We start from the raw sequence: 19,691 nt of genomic DNA, 5'->3' as shown, positions 1-19,691 counted from the left end.
CTCTGCCCCTTTTCCTATCAGCATAAGGAGAGGCCAGAGATGAGGGGATGAGAAATGGATAATGTTTCACAATCTCACTCCTCTTTGCAAAGCCATAGTCTGGGTTATGATTTCCCCCTGCCCAAAATGTAACCCAGCCCTCAATTTCTGTAGCAAAATAACTAGCAGCATTGTGAACAGGATCCTGTGTTCAGCTGTGAATTAAATCAAGGCAAACAATGAAAGAAATGGTTTGAAATGCCACATGTGACCTGCTAGGACTGCAGCCCCACTGTGCGGTGTTTCCTTGCTATCCTTACTGTACTATGTGAGCACAGCCCAGTCTTGCCACTCAAGTCCATGCAAATTTTGCTCTCATGGCAGGAACCGGGTCACTGGAGAGACCCGAGGAAGGGTATGGAAATGTCACTGCTGTTTCTGCTGCTGGCATGACAGCACGCGTTGCGCCAGGTGATGGGAGCACAGGTGACTGCTCTCCCCACGCACGGTGCTACTGCCCAGCAGGGCAGCAGGTTAGCGAGCTGCAGAAGACCTCCCGACCAGATTTGTTGCAAATACCATCCTGCTGAGCTGTCAAGCATCAACAAGACACATTCTGCCATTACCTACATGGGCTTTAAAAGATAGATTTGGAAAGCCCAGTGTAAATATAATCATTAGAAACACAGCTGTTCAGTGCCAAACAACATACAGATAATGCTGGAGTCGGTGTTTTCAATTTTTAAAAGTGAACCTACAGTATGGTAAGTGGTAATGACTTAACGGTGGTGATTAGCTTCTTACAAAGAACTTACTGACTAATAAAGGACTTAAGCCTGCAGGTTCTCTGAGCCAAACTGGTTTGATGAATATACGTAGTCTCTGGAATATTTTACTCATCTAGATGAAAATTTCTTGTAACTCACTTTTCACTGTAATTGGTGATAGGCCTTGGGAAAAGAGTTAACTACTTAAAAGGGATCAGGAAGCATTATTTTGTTTCTGAAAGCTCTTCCAAATCCCAAACCTGTAACAGAATGTATTTGTACATTTACTGGTAGATAAAAATATATGAACTGTAAATCAAGATGGAGCAACCATTCAACTATCTTCTCTTACTGACAAAGTTGTAAATTTATGGTTTCCTTTTCTGCAAATGTAGGAATTTAATCAAAACCAGAGAGGAGACCACAGGTTGAGATGGGTATTTGTTCCCAACAATATGTTTCACATTTACTAGTTTATGCTTGCATATATAAAGACATTTAACATTCAATACAGACTGTTGAAAACCCATAGGCTTTGTGCAATGAGCTGTTGTCAAACTTCACAAGAGCAAAAAGTGTATTTCAGACTGCACAAAGTAGCAAAGGTAACTGAAACCACACATTTGGTTTTGCTTTGTAGTTTACTAGATGCTATTAATTTTTTCCCATTCAGCAGTGACATATGGAACTGTATAGTCATTGTGATTTCAGCTGAGTTGCACCTGTTCTTGTCAGGATAGGTTTGAGTAGAAACAAGTTGGATCCCACAGAATAGCATCAGGAGAAGCCACAGGCAAAAAGCACCATGGCATTTTCAAGGATTACTAACTACTAGTTCTTCAAGAAAAAAAAAAAAAAAAGAAAAAAAACCCCAACCTGAGAACCTGAGCTTGAGTTAACTTGAGAACACTGGAACAGGCTTCCTGGAGAGGTGGTCGATGCCCCAAGTCTGTCAGTGTTTAAGAGGCATTTGGACAATGCCCTTAATAATTTGCTTTAACTTTTGGTCAGCCCTGAATTGGTCAGGCAGCTGGAGTAGATGATCATTGTAGGTCCCTTCTAATTGAAAACGATTCTATTCTATTCTATTCTATTCTATTCTATTCTATTCTATTCTATTCTATTCTATTCTCTGGAGTTGCAGGGATTTTCCACCATGGTAAACTGAAAAACAGATTAGATTAATTTTCATAAAATTTCTGTATTTTGTCTCTCTCCCTCTCTGTTTCCCCTTTTTTATGTCACTCACACACCAAACAGACCTGGACAGACTGGAGAAATGGGCACAGAGGAATCTCATGAAGTCCAGCAGGGGAAAATGCATAGTCCTGCACCTAGGGAGAAATAACCCCAGGCACCAGTACAAGCTGAGGGCTGATCAGCTGGAAAACAGCTCTGCAGAGAAGGACCTGGGGGTCCTGGTGCACATTAAATTGAACATGGACCATCAGCGCACTTCTGGTGCACAGGAGGCCAGGAACCTCCTGGGCTGCATTAGAAGGAGCACTGCCAGCAGGTAGAGGGAGATGATCCTTCTCCCTGCTCAGGCACCATTGGGACATCTGGATTGCTGTGTCCAGTTCTGGGCTCCTCAGTAGAAGAGAGATGTGGAACTACTGCAGTGAGCCCAGTGCAGGTTTGCTAAAATTATTAAGGGACCGAGGCATCTCTCATATGAGGAGAGGCTGAGAGAGCTGGGACTATTTAGTCTAGAGAAGGCTCAGGAGGATCTCAACAATGTGTATAAATACCTCATGGGAGGGAGGAAGAAGAGGGACCCATACTCTTCTCAGTGGTGCCCAGTGACAGGACAAGAGGCAATGGGCACAAACTGAAACATGAAATTCTATCTGAACACAAGAAAACATTCTACTGTGAAGATAGTCAGACACTGGCACAGATTGCCCAAAGAGGCTGTGTTGACCTGGGCAACCTGCCTGCAGCTGACCATGCTTTGGGCAGGAGGGCTGGAGCAGATGATCCTTGGAGTTCCCTTGTCCATGCTGTGATTCCATGATTCATGTCAGTGCAAAAAACTCAGTGGCTTCTAGCTCACTGCCTCCTCCTGATGTGTTTTCTCATCTCTGGAGCTGAGTAAACAATGTCTTTACTAGGGAATGATTTGTTCAATAACTTGTTAGTAAAGACCTGCTCTGTTCCTCCTCCTGCCTGCAGCCACATGCTTTTCCAGTTTTTCCACTGCCTTTTTGTGGCATGGGTTCACATTTCACAGCCAGCTTTTGCCCTGAGCCCTTTTTGTTTTTACTAAGCCCTCTGACTGCAACAGTGCCATTAGCTTCGGTAATATACGGCTCCAAGACTGCATGGCTTCAGGTAGTTGCAAAGTATACCTGGAAAGCTATAGAAAGAAAAATACCAATAAAGTATGGAGTTCCTGGATCGCACAGAAAAATCATTTTTCTTTAACTCAACAAATACGGTCCATTTAAGTGTATTTAATCAAACAGTACCTGGTGAAGGTTGTAGCAGTCTCTGTATCTAGAGAGTCTCTTGCACGCCTGGCCACCTTGGCACTACTGTCAAATTAACCCATCATATTCATCTGCCCTCAGCATTACCCAAGTAGTCCCATCCTGAAACAATGTCACACTTTTCACTTAGCAAATCTTCAACTCTGTGGAGAGTTTACTGAATTAATTCTCAGCTTTCAGCCCTTCTCTGCCTGCCAGCTCACCAGAAAGGTTTGTCTCTGTAAGCTTAAAGTCTTGCCTGGATTTCCTATAAATATCTTTTAACGTGGGAACAAACCTTACTCCTCTTCCATGAAGCTTGTCCACCCTCCTCTTTCTACTGTCTCACCCTGTGGTACTCTGGTGAGGCTGAATCCCCATGAAGCATCATGCTCTGGTGTACTTGAGCTCTTTTCCTTCAGAGTCTTTTTTTTTTTTCATTGAGATCACCGGGAAAGGCATCTGCCTATAAGGTTATTTACAAAGTCCATATACCTCCCATTCTTCTTGACGAGACCATTTTCACTGCATCAGTTATGGCTGTCTGAGGAAACATTGTGAGTTACAGCCCAGCTGCTTCCCCAGCTGAATGACCTTTTCATGTCTGCAGCCCCTCGTATGCTCTCAAAGACAATGGCCCCACTCTGTGGCTACAGCAGAGGATTACATGACTCAAATTCAGGGTGAAAAAGTAGCCTGAAGTCCTTTTTTTTTACCCTCCATCAAATGTGGGCTTGCTCTTGACTATGTCTTTGGCATAACATAGAGCAGCCCTCAAGCTGCTTTACACTACGTGAACTATGTGATGCCAGCCAGTCTGATGTGCAAATGGGACCCACCTGCAATCACAGCCCCACTCTCACACCATAGGTCCATAAAGCTCCTGGCTTTGTCAGATCACCTGTAAGTGGGGTGGCTCAAAGTGGCTGAGATGCTGTCCCAGGCTGGGGCTTGGTTAGGGACACTTTGCTAATGCCAGATGAAGGTGTTTTCATGGCTCCTCTCAGGTCTGTGCTTTGGAAATAAAAGCAGCATCAGCCTTCTGTGTGTTTGCTATCAAGGCCAGGTAAGTACATTAGTGTAATCATGGTAATCACTATGCAGGTGATGGTGAAGCAGGACCAGGTGAGATGAGCTATTTTTCACTTCTGTTTTCTTTGGTTTAGATCAGTGGGAGCTGATCACCCACTGTAAGTCTGAAAATCCCAGCAGGTGGCAATCAGCATGTCTAGGATCTCCACAAGCTTCCAGGAAATTGGACTGGGCTTCTTTGCATGGTTTAAGTTCACCTTCTGTTCCTTATGGACAGCAGCACAATGGGTGCATTCGTTTCAGCAGTTAACATGCTTGCCAAAAGATGCAGCTTCAATAAAATTAACCTCTGTGAGCAGCTCCAGTTAAAAAATTAAAAGCAAAAAAAGCGCCTATTTTTAAAAGTATAATATAATGTATAATTTTTTACAAACTTCAAAAGTTTTCTTTGGAAAATTATATTTTTGCCAAAATATCTATTTCTTAAGAATAATGGAAAAACTGTTTGGTTGAATTATTAAAAATGGAGCATTTTATTCCAGCTGTGCTGACATAAATATTTTTGTCCACACATTTTTCCAGGTAAGACATTCTACTGTTTAAAGGGACATATAATTACCCCATCCATTTATTTTTCTGCCTTATCCTCAATAAATGTGTGTAGGTATCTGTCAGAGCAATTTTGCCACACATATTTATTTATGAAGCTGCACTTGTAATACTGCATATGGATTTGGTCATACAGACCAGGTCCTAGAATATGTTTATGTCTCTTTTTTTTTTGTCATAAAGTATTATTAGTAAAGTATAAGATGGAGACTAAGCCGTTAGCTAATGAATTGTGCCCTCGCTGCCCCTTCAACACACAGATGAGTTTGGTTTTTTTCTTAGAATATAAGTTATAGCCCATAAATCATTTGCATGGCTTTATCCTGAGCCTGGGCTCAGCAGTTGCTGACAAGAAATAAGCGCAAAGGACACATTTATGTCAGAGGTTCCCTGCATGGATTGCTCAGGGCAAATCCTGCTTCAGCTCCCTGGATGCTCCTCCAGCGCTGGGACCTGTGTGCCAGGGCTGTCTGCCAAGGTACCCCCATGACCACACCCCTTTTCTGAAACAGCTTTGGGATGCAAAAGATAGAAGTAAACATGGAGGCTTGCAGATGATATTAATCTAGGACAAGCTGCAAACACCTGCCAGGACAAAGGAATGATACAAAGGCACCCAGTGAGAACAGAAGCGTGGCAAGGAGCAAAATGAGATGCAGCCTGAAAAGCATGGAAATTAATGTGTCTGAGGCAGAAGTGGACTGAAAAAGGACCACTGGTGGTGGGAGAAACATGGCCAGCAGTGACAGAAAAGCATCTTCTGATGAGAGAGGGGTGCTGAATTAGGCACAAATAGGCAATATTTCAAGAAAAAGGTAAGTAGGGCTACCACCCCCCACGAGGCACACAGTCCCTTTTTCTCCTGTCCTCAGTGTCAGAGCTGGGGGCCACATGGGGACAGGTAATGGGCAGGGGGAAACCGAGGTTAGTACCTGGGCAGGTAACTTCACTGGCCCATGCATGGGAAGCCCCCCTAGCCTTGGTTGCATGCCTTGCAGGGCCTCCCCTCCTGCTGCAGCTCTGGCTGTCACTGCTCTGCTCCTGAATCCTTTGCCCCTGGCAAAGCATTTTCTGCTCAGGGCATACGAGAGTCCTACTTCTTCCCTTACTCTAATGCTTTTTTGCTGTCTTGTTGCATCCGAAAGCTCCAAAGGATTGCTCAATAAACTGCATTTCATCTGGAATGCCATCAAAAGGTTCTCAGAGGCTGTTGTGATGCCTCTCCACACAGCCCGGGCTGCTGGGCAGGAGCCAGAGCAGCTGCCTCAGGGCACCCCCCTAACACAGTCCACGGGTCTGCAGCCTCTGTTCACCCAGAACCACTGACAAGGCAGGGGGATGGCTGTGACCAATGGCACATAGAGCCTGGCCTGTGTGCCTAGCACACAGCCATGACCTTTACGGGGAAGTGTGGCTTCACCAAAAGCAGGTGGAATTAATGGTGTGACCCGACAGGTCCTTCCTCATCTGGAGACACTGAGCTGGTGTTTCCCGTCCTATCACCTGCCAGTACCCCAGCTCTCGCATTGTGTAGCTGCACACTTTGGCACATGTGAAACTAACTGCTCTTCAAAAACTGTTCTTTACATGTCCAGAGTGGGCTTTTTGATGAAAAATACCTCTATCCTCACAGTAATTTTGCATGTTATTGTAATATTGTTGGAAAACCCATAGGACTGTGCCTAGTCTATAGAGTAAGATGCCTGAAGAATGAGTAACATAAATTTTCATTAGTTTCTTTAAAATAAAATCTGCTTCATTGTTTTCAGTTTCCATTCATGCTTTAAGAGGTTGGTTTTATTCAGAAAATAACTCCTGAGTGAACATGTCATTGTATCTGCAGGAATAATTTTCCTTTGTTAACTTTTCTATATTTGAGGAACTTGCAAATACGCTATTCCAGATTACACCCCTATGTTATACTCAGGAAGAAATGGCCAAATTTGCAATTTCAGCCATCAGTATGAAAACAAGTGCTTGTGGGGGAAAAAGGGTAACACCAATGTCTGATCCCAAGAGTGGGTTAAAGGCTGGATTAGCTTTCCCAGACAATTTTGTTAGACCCAGGTGGTCCTGATTTCATGGTGTTTGTTGGAGGCATGGAAAAAACTGCCAGCTCTGATGATGTCAAGTGAGGGCCAAGTCTGTGCTTTGCAGTGGATGAAGTGAGCTCCTGTGGTCCCATCCTCATCCAGAATGGGTATCTACCACACAGGCTCCCTCCTACACTGCCACATTCTCCCACATCCCCTGCTCTTGCACAGGCTGGTGGCCCAGGATGAACCTGGTCCTTGCACAGATGCTCTGGAAGGACCGTGTCCAGGGTCCTGGCTTGGGCAAGTCCACACTGCATGTTTCTGATGGTTCTGTGACTCCAGTAACCTCCACATCTTTCAAAAGAGCAAACCCAGTAAAGTGCCCCTTTTGCAAGTATCACACACCCTTGCCCAAGTTCCATTCTCAGTTACAAATGTGAGGACAGCAAAGGTGTTCTGGAGACACACAACCAATGAAAAGAGAAACATCTCATCCTCTGATGTTTCTCATAACTGCAGCTGAGACACACTTCTGTCAGCCCAGCTGCTGTCATCAAGTGGTTTACTGTGGCTGTTGGCACGTAGGGTCAAATGTTACTGATTAAAGCACTCTGCCACCTCCTCTTGAATCTCTCTTTTTTTCATCTAGGATGTAGATATTTCTCTGGTTTCAATATCATAAAATCTTCAACCTACTGTTGCAGGTAGATAAAAATGCTAATTCTTCTATGCACATTTTAGCTGGCCTCAGTAGCTCAAGCTACATGTATGTATTGAAAAGGGACCCAGCAGCTGTATGTAACATAATCAAGCCCACTCCCCAGAAGAATTTCCAGAAAAAACTATTGGTAAACTACATTGTATTAGAAAACATTGTAGTAATGTTGAAAGTAGATTGGACTGACAGATTTATAATTGCTTGGATCTACTGAGAATTCAGACAAGGCAAGCTGTTTGACCAAAGGCTCTTTCTAGTGTCTAACTCATGAGTATTCATTAAGTGGAAATGTAGGCTGCTGCAATGAAGAATAATATCAGATACAATAACTTGAACTTTGGCAAGATCAAAAACAATTAGTTAGGTAGTAGAGTCAGAGTGCTTCATTTAAATTGGAAGAGAAGACAGGGAAAAAAAAGCTTTGCATGATTTTGCATTACAAAAATTACTGTAATTTGTAATACAAGGGTGGTTACAGAGAGAAAGACAAAGTAGAAAAAATAGCAAGTCAGACAGACTGGCTGATAAATACCTTTGCTCAGCTTCCGCCAATCCGCTAATCCTAGCTTCCGCCATCCAGATTTGTTCAAAATGACTATCAAAAAGGCAGAGGTCTGCTGTTGCTCTCTCCCATGCCCTATTCCACCTGAGTAGATGACCTCTTAAAGCAACTCTGCTGGGACGGTCTTCTGGGATGGTCTTCTCAGATAGTTTTTGGTTTGCTTACTTAAAGACAGATCCAGCAGGGTGAAAGGTAAACACCAAGGAAGTTTTAATGAGAATAGAACTGGATATGTAAATAAAGAGGTATACAAATAAATACATAGAGAATAAGAAAAAGGAGTTGGAAAATATGTGTAGATAGAGAGACAGAAGAGGTGCAAATTCAGTCAAATTCTATCTTCCAAAAAAAAAGAAATGGATGCAGAAAGACAAGAGGAAAAAAAATAGAAAAAATATTGCTTTGTGGCAAAGCACCCACCAGCTATTTCCTATTTACAACTAGAAACCCACCATGCAAAATGGACAAGTGGAAGGGTAATTAGGAAAACTGATATGATTATGTGTTTGGGGAGCATGGTATCTGCTCTGCCCGTGTGTTCGGCTGCTCCAGGAAATGTGCCAGAGAGAACGGAGAATAAGAGTCACCTCTGCAGACAAGAAATCATGGGCAGGTGGCCTCTGCCTTCAGTAACACCAGGATCCGTGAACTTTGAGTGAGGTTTAAGCAAGGCAGGATCTGCTCCTCATCTGCTTCCACCTACACCCCCTCCAGACATCATCGGGGACTGTCCTGGCAGCTTCAGGTACCCACGGCTGGTGGGTGCCAGCCTCTACCTCTCCTCTCCCCAGCAGCCAGGATGCTGAAGGAACTGCTGTGAGATAGCATGACTCCCTGTGAACATCTGCATACTGACAAGCTATAAATGCCTTAGGACAGCTTCACAACCACCTAAAGCAATTATCTGGCCTATCTCTTGCCTGGAAAAAATGTTTTTATATGTTGTTCTTTTTTTTTTTTTTTCTGTTTTGTTGTTGTTTTCTTTAAAACTAAGACATAAAAAAGTAACTTGGAAAAGCAGACCTCACTTGTATCTGAAGATACTGACTTCTGTTAAACCGGAATTTTCTACTACTACAGGGACTGTGGCAAAGGGAATAAAGAAATAAAAGCAGAATGAGAGCAAGGCAGAGTACAGAAGTGAGGGACTGACTTTGCCATACATCATTCCCAAGGATCCTAGGATTAGAGTTGATTTAATCTGTTCTTTTTTCAAAATTAAAACTGTAAAGAAATGATGCTAGAAGTAGCCCAGCTGTTCCCTCCACCCCTCATCAGTGCTCTGTTAGCCCACAGGGCTGTGACTGCACAAGTGGGTGCAGGAAGACACAAGGTTGCATCTGCTCCCTGGACCTGGGCCTGCGTCAGTGTAGTGCTGTCCAGAGCCTGTAAGCCCTATATAACCTCCAGAGTAGAACTCCTCTTGTCCATCTAGCTCAGAGCATCAGCAGGAAAAGCTCATAACTATCCATATCCATCCCTTCAGACACATGCTTTCAATCCTCTTTCTATTGTATTGGTATATATATCAGCCAATAAATTATAGGTACATACTATACAGACTGTGGAAACACCATCCCTGGAAATACTCTAAACTTACCTGGGGAGGGCCCTGGGCAGCCTGCTCTGGCTTTGAGGTTTCCTTGTTGGGAGCAGGGGGCTGGATTGTAGCTCCCTTCCAATGTGATGTTTCTATGATTCCATGATATAAGATAATCTGAGACCAACACTGAATAAGGAGAGAAGAAATTAATGTAGAAGTACAAAGACTGTCCATTGCCATTGGCTGTAACACCAGCATTTACACCTAGTAAAGTCTAATTTGGTGTAAATCATAATATGGATCCTATTATGATTTGAGCAGTTTCTATGGTTATCCTTGATATTCTTATTTCACAATGCTTTAAAAGTCCCACTGAAAGCAGAAGCTGTGATAGTTCACACACTTCTTCTAGGGCAAAGCAAGGAAAGGGACAGTTCCATGTCTGCGAAGGAGACCACCATCATTCCTGGAGCCCTGAGCATCACTGGCCCTAAAGCAACCCCAAGCCTTCAGTGCAGAAGTGGATTTTTGGTGTGCCAGCACTCTGGTTCTTGAGGTGGGACACAAACCCAGCCTGCCACACACTACCACTTTGCCTGTTCTCTTTTCCAAAAGATGTTTTGCAGGAGTATTAATGCACCAGTTTGTATTTCTCCATATTGCAGGTGAGAGAGGTGGGAAAAGAGTAACACTACGAGGACGACTTTCAATGACATTTTTTCCAGTTAAATGATTAGCTTTCACTGACTTCATTATCCCTTGTAACTTGTATTATAATAGTACTCAAGGTGACTGATGCCTCACTGTAATAGGCATCTTGAAATACAAATATGGGGCTCTGCCCATCTCCACATCACCTTGGTCAAAACCAATTTTCACTTAAGTCATGTTCATGTCTCAACTCCATTTAAAATCCATCAACGGCCACTGTGCCTTTTGGTCATTATTTCCATTGGGAGATCCTATTATTACTCAGTACTGTTCACCTTATTATCTTCTACTACACCCTTACAGCTAAAGATGATTTAAAATTTCTATGCTAGCAGCTCAGAAAGCAGGGTAGGAGGCACTGGTTTCAGCAGAAAAAAGATTAGATACTTGTTGTGTTTCTGAAACAAATTAAGTGCAGGCAGTGGGCAATGATTCTAGTGGAATTAACCGGCAAGCAGCCAAAACTGCAGCAGAGCCCTATGCAGATATTTCTTATCTTATTCCATCTTCTCTGTTCACTGAAAAATGCAGGTTAATGCTTACTATAATGAGCTTCATGTATTTCTGTCAAAACTGTTTGGGCTAAATAAAACACATTATAAATTGAAATGTTTTATTACAACATTTTTGAAACAAGCACTCTTCTCAAAGATTGTTTTGAACTATATTTAAAAGTGATTCAAATATCTCTGATTTTAAAAGAAGTATCCAAAACATGCCTGTACAGATTAAATGAAAATTTTGTTTAATGTAAAAGTAGATTTTTTTTTTCAAACACAGGGTTGTGTTTTTGTGAAGAGAATGTACATCAGATTGACCTGTGATTAATTTTTTCAATTATTTAATTCATCCGGAAAAAAACCAAAAAGTCAGTTATTTATAAAACCTTAATTTAATTTTCTTTCATGACTTGATCCTAATGCATGTTTGCACATAGACTTCCTGTTGACCTCCATGGAAGTTACGCATGTAAAGGGTATGCAGAACCAGACTCAGCAGACAAAATTAGTGTTTTTCTAATTGCTTTAATTGGTGTTTAATTTTTCCGCTGTTTAGAGCCCAAGTTACTGACTTTTAATGGGAAAAAGAAATGTATACTGGAATGAGAATGTAATCAGATAAGAAAAATGGTTAACATTATATTAGAGCTCCAGAAACAGAGCAATTGGTAAATGTGAATGTTTTCATTCGAGTTACAAATACCACTGATTTCTATTTCCGTTGCCACTTCAACTAATTTGTATTCAGAAAACCACATCCCTGAAAACGTGTAAAACATCTGCTTTGAGAAACTGAGTGTCAATAACTAAACCATGTGCATCATCACACAGAGACCTCTGGAGCTGTAAAGAGGAAGACTAGATCATCTCTATTAAGGACAGTGATTTGTGAGTTGTCCACAGGATGGATCTAATCACATTATTCATTAATTCAGCCTACAGGTGGGAAAGAAGTGACTCAAGATCATTAGCAATGACACAAAGAAAGTACTTTTTTTTTCAGATGAAACATGACAATGATTTTAGCTGGCTCACCTTGTATTTCAGGAAGCCGTGTATTTCAGGAAGCCCCTTTTTTCCTATTTTCTTTAGTTTTCCCTATTTTTTTTTTAGTTTTTCCAAAATTACTGCTTGCCCTACGTATGTGGCACTTCATGGTAAGCAATCTGAAACCCTCCAGTGTAGTAACTAGGTGCGACTTCACCTCCTGTTGATTTACTGAGCCTAGAAAACCTATGCAATAAAAACTGCACTGAAACAGTAGGGTAACTTGACAGCAGTAAATAATACGTGCCTATCCCCTCTCAAGTGTACTTTTACCAATGCCCTTTACTGAATATTACCAACTTCCTTTAGCATGCAACACAGGCCTTCTGCTGATAATAGGTAACATCTGCTTTAGATCAAAAGGGTAGGGAGCAAGCGCTTCTTGCAGGCAGACTCTGCTCATCCTGGTTGTCTGTAGCAAATTTTAAGTGGAGCTGGTGTATAACAAAAATCACAGCTGACAAGATGTATTTTTAGCCACATACCTCTCATCTGGATATCAATATACAGCACCTCATTTGGGTTTTGGATTTGTAACATTAATGATTCACCAAGCATCTCCTGAGTCCTAGTAAAATCAGTGTGCCTATCTGATGAGCATGTAATGTGAAAAGTCTCTACAGTTAAATAGGGAAACGTTGTAAACACCATTTTGGGCAGTATGTTTGCTAGGTAAGATAACGATCAACTACTTTCAATGCTTAAAGGTGGTGCTGCTGCAATTCTAAGCCCTTTTATGAAAATGCTCTTATCACTACTACATGTTCTATCACGATTCACCAGGTCTATTTAATTTCTTCAATTCTATATTAATCATTATTACATATAGCAGATTTTCCAGGGTGGCTGCTACAAAGAAAAATACTCAGTCCAGAGTATATACAGGGCCCATTTCCTATATACAGGCACTATGAAGGATGTATGATTAAACATGAGATTCTCAGAAACTGGCAGATTACTGCTCAGACTAGGAGAAGTGGGGATGGAGAACTCTTTCCTTCCCTGTCCTAAGTGTTGGACAACCTGTGCTAGCATGCAGGGAAGCAACTGCTTTCTCTCACAATTCACACCTATGAACTCAGATCTGGAAAAAGGCTTTTTCCCTTAGACACTAAAACCAGTTCCAACCTTTCCTTCAAAGGATGAAAAAGTTGTCCGTTGTGCTATGAAGGCTGGTGTCCAGTGTCACAGCAAAGCTGGCAGCCAGAAGAAGGAATAGCCAGGCAAATACAGCTCAGCACTTCAAGCCTCACAGCAGCAGTGCTGACTTGCTCTACCAAATGCCCTGTAGACATTAAAGTCAGCACATGGGGTCTTGCATAGTACGGAAAGACTTCGGAAGTGAATTTGCCTAATTCTAGCAAGCCCACAATAAACCCAGATGTGCTATCTCAATATTTAGGCCTTATAACTTGCCCAAACCTGGACAAATTTTCATGGGAAACTCAAAAGGACTATCCAAAATTCATGACTCAGTGCATGAAGGCACAAAAAAAATCTTAGCAAAAAGGGAACTTGGAAAAAAGTATTGCATTTTTGTCCTCTTCTCATTTTTTTTCTCTTGAAACCCTGAAAAAAATCATCTCAATTGAACACCTAGCAAGGAACTCCCAGCCTAAATAAATACAATCTGGCGATACAACAGTAAGCGTAAACAGGATTTTGCAATGAAAAACATTGTTACTTACATTAATAATAATTGGGTGCTATATCAGATGTATCTTCATAGAAGTTTTACAACATAATCCTAATAAAGTACAGTATGATAAAATGAATAACAGCTCATAGTTAAAGAATTAGAATATGCTTACCACAAATTAACACTTGAGAAAGCAATAGTCATGGTTCCTTGAGGGCATTAGACTTTTTGAGACTTTTCAACTGGCCACAGCTGTAATACAAGAGCTAAAGAAATAGTGTCAGTGATTTCTATGAAACATCTGCGTCCATAATCTGGAAGTAAAATTCTGAGTAATTTATATCTCTGGACTAAATCCAGTGAAAGAATTGTTAAGTAATCACTTCAAAAGCAATTTCCTTTAGTACAGGATGTCCATGAATTTTAATAGGTCATAAGTATACAGTAGCAAAGATTTTGTTTCATGGTATGGTTTTCCTTTTCTGAAATTAAATAATTGCCAGATGTTCTTGAATGCACATTAATACACTTTATGATTTAAATAAATTCCTAGAAGCCAGGCTTTATGCAATGGGATCACCTCAGAGAGAATTCTTTCTTTCTCTTAAAATAGTACTGGTGTTATTCTATAATAAGCATTTTGAAAACATTATTTTCTAAGTTATTTCAGATACTTTCCATTTTGTTTTCATAAGACCACCATCTGATTAGTTAGACCTCTGCAACACAGCATCCTAGTTTTCTGGAAGTGTCCAAAGATATGTGGTTTTGCAGGGTTGAATTACAATATTTTAATCAACAGATCATCCTTGTTATTTAGGGATTATTTTGCTCCCCTGCAATATCCAGTAGTAAAGTCTGGATTAAAAACATTAAAGAAATGCTTTCAGTGCAGGTTTTTGGCCTTGTCAAAGCTATGATTTCACAAAGCTATGGACCAAAAGAAGCCTCCCAATGATGGTTTTCAGACCATATGTATGAAACACAGATTTGTCTGACATCCTGCAAATGTTTGTTGACAGTGCCAAATGAGTCCATTTTACCTTCTCTCACTCTCACATACACCTCTATGTATTTGTGTGCTTGTGTGTATGCCACCAAACACCTCCATCCTCCCAGTCGCTTCTGTCGTTCTTCTCTGAATTTGTCAATTGCTTCTGGGAAGATGCTCATCATCCCACACAATGTTGCAGCTCTTGTCACCACACAGGCATGGAGAGCATCTGCTGGATTACCCCGCTTTGTAAGGAGATGCCCCTGCATAAATAGCCCCTGATTAATGTGGCAACCTCACATTTAATCATTTTTTTGTTCCTCATCACACTAAACCTTGTTACACTGTTGCCCTGGTTTTATGCTCCTACTGGGAATCTCTGCCTCAGCTGAACTTCCCCACATGCTGTGTCATACATTTTTCAGTTGGAACTTCATTTCATTTTGTTCTTCCCATGTTTTTCAAGAATCATTGTTATTTATTTGCCCATGATGCTATAAGGCCACAAAAGATATTGCCTGGGGCCCTCTCTGTGTTACACTCAACATTCAAAGTGTTTCAGATTAAGTAGAAATGGAGGAATAAGTGCACTTATCAGTGGTGTAATCCATGGATATATAAGGTACAGAGAAACCATCACCCCTATCCTCCAAAGCATCTGGGTGAGTCTGAAATCAATATCGACACTGTTGAAAGCCTGGTCAGAGTGAAGTTGTGCGTGATATAATCAGAAAACTGAACCCTGGTCCACTCCATTAACCCCAAAGCCATCCTTTCCCTCAGCATCTTTTTTCATCAGTTCTTTGCCTCCACTGTGCTCACCTTGTCCCAGTTTTGCTCACCCTTGGGATTTCTTTTAATAGTCTGTTTACTCCTTCATCCAGATCATTAAATAAGATGTTAAATAAGGCTGCATGTAATACCAGTCTCAGCAGTAAACCACCAAGCACCAACTTGATACATTAATGTTTATCATTACCCTTTGTTTACAATTCAAGGAGTTTTCATCCCAATCAAAGTACCTACCAAGACAATTATGAGAGCAATATTTCATAAGTGACTCTATCTATTGCATTACTAAAATGTAATTATATTGGTGTAAATTGTCAGAGCTATCAACAGGATTAGGCACGTTACATCTGTAGAAGATCTGCTGCTGTTACCTCCTCTGCTTTTCTTCTCCCTAATTTGCCTGTTTGAGGCATACCCAAGGCCTAGGAGCGACAGGGAAGTGGGCAGTGCTTGCATGGAGCCATGAGATACTTTGAAGATACATCTGGGAGAGTTCCAGACTGCTGCACTGGATGGGGAAAGTCTACAGGACTTTCTGGGGCTCCTGCTTTCCTTTCACAGATCTCTGAGGTGTTCCTCCCTCAGAATTTTCTCCGTTGCATGATGAGGGATGGGAGCTTGTCCTCATCCAAATGTAACTGCCAGGATCATTCCTCCCTTCCGGGGAAACCAAACTACATTTGATTTTCTCTTCTTGTTCACATACATCTTAGAGCATGAGATGCCTTGCTAGGGAGTTTCCTGCACCCTTGAGGTCAAATCCATCAACTGACAGACAGGTCCTGTAAGAGACCTCCCCTTCAAGCAGCACATAGAGTGACTGTGTTTGCTTCATTGCTCTTCATCCACTTCTTCCTGGTTCAAACTTTAAACAACTGTTGGAAGTCTCTTGCAAACTCTGCCTTTCCTGACTTGTCCCAGTCTTTGGCCGGGAAGCACATCCAGCTCTGGGAGTGCCGCTGAAGCTACCTGGGATTGATGGCTTCTCCCAGGCACCATCTCAGCTGTCTCAGGCTCTGCAGGAACTGGCAATGTGACTGCTCCCAATTAAGCCCTACATTTGATGCATAAATACCCCAGTCCCCATGTGACCTGAATCCAATGGCTTTTTTTATGTTTATCTTTTCCGGGAGTCCATGTCTGGTTTAGCAATTAACAGGTCTTTTATTAGATCTTCTTTACTTCCCAAATGCTCTTCTTTTTCTTTCTCATTACAGACATAACCTCTTTAGAGTCAGGTAAAACTCTTCTTGTGAGAATTTAGTCCCCTCACCGATTTCTGGATGTTTTCCTTTCTGGCAGCCTTTTTCAGGCAGGAAGTGGCCTTCATTAAAATGCATTCCATTTTTCATTTGTCCTTTGATCACTTCTAGCTACATTTCTCCTAGCTTTTCTAGTTATACCTTTTCCTTAAAAGCCTTAGCCAATTCTTTTTGTTTTGTTCTGTTGTCACAGATTTTCTTTAATATCAGTTCTTCTGCGGAGCTCATTAGTCTAGACCTGAAGATCAGGGTGGTGGGGAAGAAGTAAAATAGAAAGCATTCCTGAGATCTCAGCCTTAAGCACAAAATTAAACACTTCATAAAAGGAGCAGTGCTTTCTGGTATGGATGGCTTAGCAGCGCTACAGCTAATGCCATTGAAAGCACTTAGCTTCCCAGCTAGTGGCATGCAACCTCTAAGCATGACAGTATCAGAGCATAATTCACACCTCAACTTTTATTCAAAGGGAATCTTTGCTGAAATAGCTATTGAGTGGCTGAAAAAGTTTGAAAATCATGCAGGGGCCTTGTTTTCTGCAGAATCACAAACTCAACCAACCTTATCACTTCCAAGGTGTTAGACTTACTTGCTACAGTAAAGTCTGTCCTACCTAAATTGACAGTGAAAATAAATACTTCAAGGTATTTTGCCATCTCAGAGGCATTTGCCTTACCACAAAATGCCATGCCCTGTGAGGTAGCTGAGTACAGCAATATTGTGTTTTACTTTCCTTTGTTTTAAACACAAAGATTTTGACAAAGAACTACCTAAAATAGGGAGTATCTAAGTCTCCCTAAAGGAAAAGTTAATTGGGCATTAGGTACTACATTTCAAGCTTGACTGCAATATTCAAGGAGGGAAAAAAGCTTTAGTTTTATTTTAAAGGACTCAAAGTTGTGTTTTCAAATATGTGGCTCATCACTTCTTAATCTCAGTAGTCAACTATAGTATCTTCCGCAATGACTTGCAAAGCTGCTTCTTAAAAGAAGTAGATAATTTTTAATTTAAGCAAATTCTATGAAATAGTAATAAAAGCAAAATCTTCTTGGAAGGATTTTTGGAATACTTCACAATCCAGCTTGGGTTTCTGCATGGATCTGAGGTATGAATACATTTACATAAATGGAAAAGAAATGTGAGAAGGTCATTGAACTTAGAGAAGTGTTGGGTATGCTGCATGAACTGAAAGCCTTTGCCAAAGCATTATTTTTGCAGTCCCTGTTTCCCTGCTCATCCATTTCAGAAAGCACTAATTTTTTATAGTGTAGAAGGTCTCTCCTACTGCAATCAGGCTGTGCAGCCATCACCCTCTGCTGAGTCACTGGTTGGGCAATGAAAATCACCAGCTTCCAGGAGTCAGTTAGACCCACCATGAGATGTACTAGACCAGGATACCTTTGCAATGAGTTTCAATGGAGACATCCTTGTTTTGGATTACCAGCATTACCCCTGAAACAGACTTCTGGACTTATTTTATCGTACTTGCAGCCCAAAACGAAATTGCAATAGTGCATAGGGCAATCCTTGCCCCAAACCATGCCCAGTCTGAAACAATGAGAGAGGAAAAAACCCAGCTATTTTTGTCCTTTACGGATAACTGATTAGGTCTTTCAAGTGGGACATGAAATGTCTTTTCCAAAGTCATATTAGAGGCATATGACAAAGCTGGGAGTTGGACCTCAGTATCTTGGATCCTCAGCCAGGGTTCCACCTAGAAGGCGCTCTCCTCCTTTGAATGTTCAGTTAGAGGGTAGACATGCTTTGTGTCTCTCAGCCCTCTTTCTAACACAGCAAACAAAAGCTACACAGAGTCAGTGCTAAGGGGCCACCTCTTTTACACATCAGCTGTTAAAATGTGACAAAACTTTATAGTGTTAAAAGAGGCTCAAGCTGTGCATCTGCACTATCAAAATGACTCCAAAGTATTTCAATTTTCATTATGTTTTTTCTTGTTTGGTTGGGTTTGGGTTTTGGTTTTGTGGTTTGTTTGTTGTTGGGTTTGTTTTTTTTTTTTTTTTGTTAATAACTCCTATTTAATCCAGAGAGAATAAGCAAGATATATAGGTAAATACAGGAGCTATTAATCTAAACATAAACACTCTTGCATATGGCAACTAAGTAACTCTCCAGGCTTCATCAGTGGTATTGACCAAATTTTGATCAGCTGGAATGGGTGCCAAGGCACTGAAATGGTTTTTACATACGTACATGTAGACCCTTTACCTGCAAGCTGAATCCCACTTCAGTTATCTACAACGTAGATACCCACTCCTGAGGCAGTTACTCCAGACTCCCTGGACAAATAATGGAGGGAAACAGAGTTAATGGAACCAAACCTTCCAAGATCGGAAGAACCTGACTTGTTTTCTGGTGGTGTGTTTCATGATTTAGAACTGATTTTTGGCAGTCGAGGGAGCCTAGACTGACCAGCTCAGGTGTTGCTACTGCAGAGGTTTACCCTGGGGCAGATGACTTACACACTCCTCTGCTTTCTGAAGGCCTTGCTTGCAAAACGATCACAGGCAAGTTGTAATGCATTGTCTTTGCATCTCCCTTTTTTGGACGTATCAATCCCCACCAAACAAAGATCAAAGACTTATCTTTTTGCACAATAGCTGAAAATATTAGTGTAGACAAAGTTTGAGACCTGTTTTTTTAAAACCATTCACCTTTGAGCTTCTTCATCAATGTCTGATGGAGCAACTTCATTCACTTCATACAAACTGGAAATTAGCCACTAGACAATTGAAAATAACAAGCCTCTTCAGCAAATCAGTGTTCTCCAATGGAAAGACTTCTCTTGTATTACCATCCACTGCACAAATAATGTAGCAGGGGAAAACTGCTCAGTTCTCATAATTTAAACCAAATTGAAGCAGTTTATTGATTTGTTAATGACACATAACTCACCTGCAGTACATTCGGGATCAATATCAGTAATATAACAGATAAACCACGTCTCCTGCAGGTGAAGAAATGTCCCTCCACAAGCCCCACTACATGCACCCTGGATGTGGGTTCCCACTTGT

The sequence above is a fragment of the Strix aluco genome, chromosome 2 (assembly GCF_031877795.1).
Source record: "Strix aluco isolate bStrAlu1 chromosome 2, bStrAlu1.hap1, whole genome shotgun sequence".
In the NCBI taxonomy this organism is placed as follows: domain Eukaryota; kingdom Metazoa; phylum Chordata; class Aves; order Strigiformes; family Strigidae; genus Strix; species Strix aluco.
Note: the sequence above shows the minus strand (reverse complement) of the source record.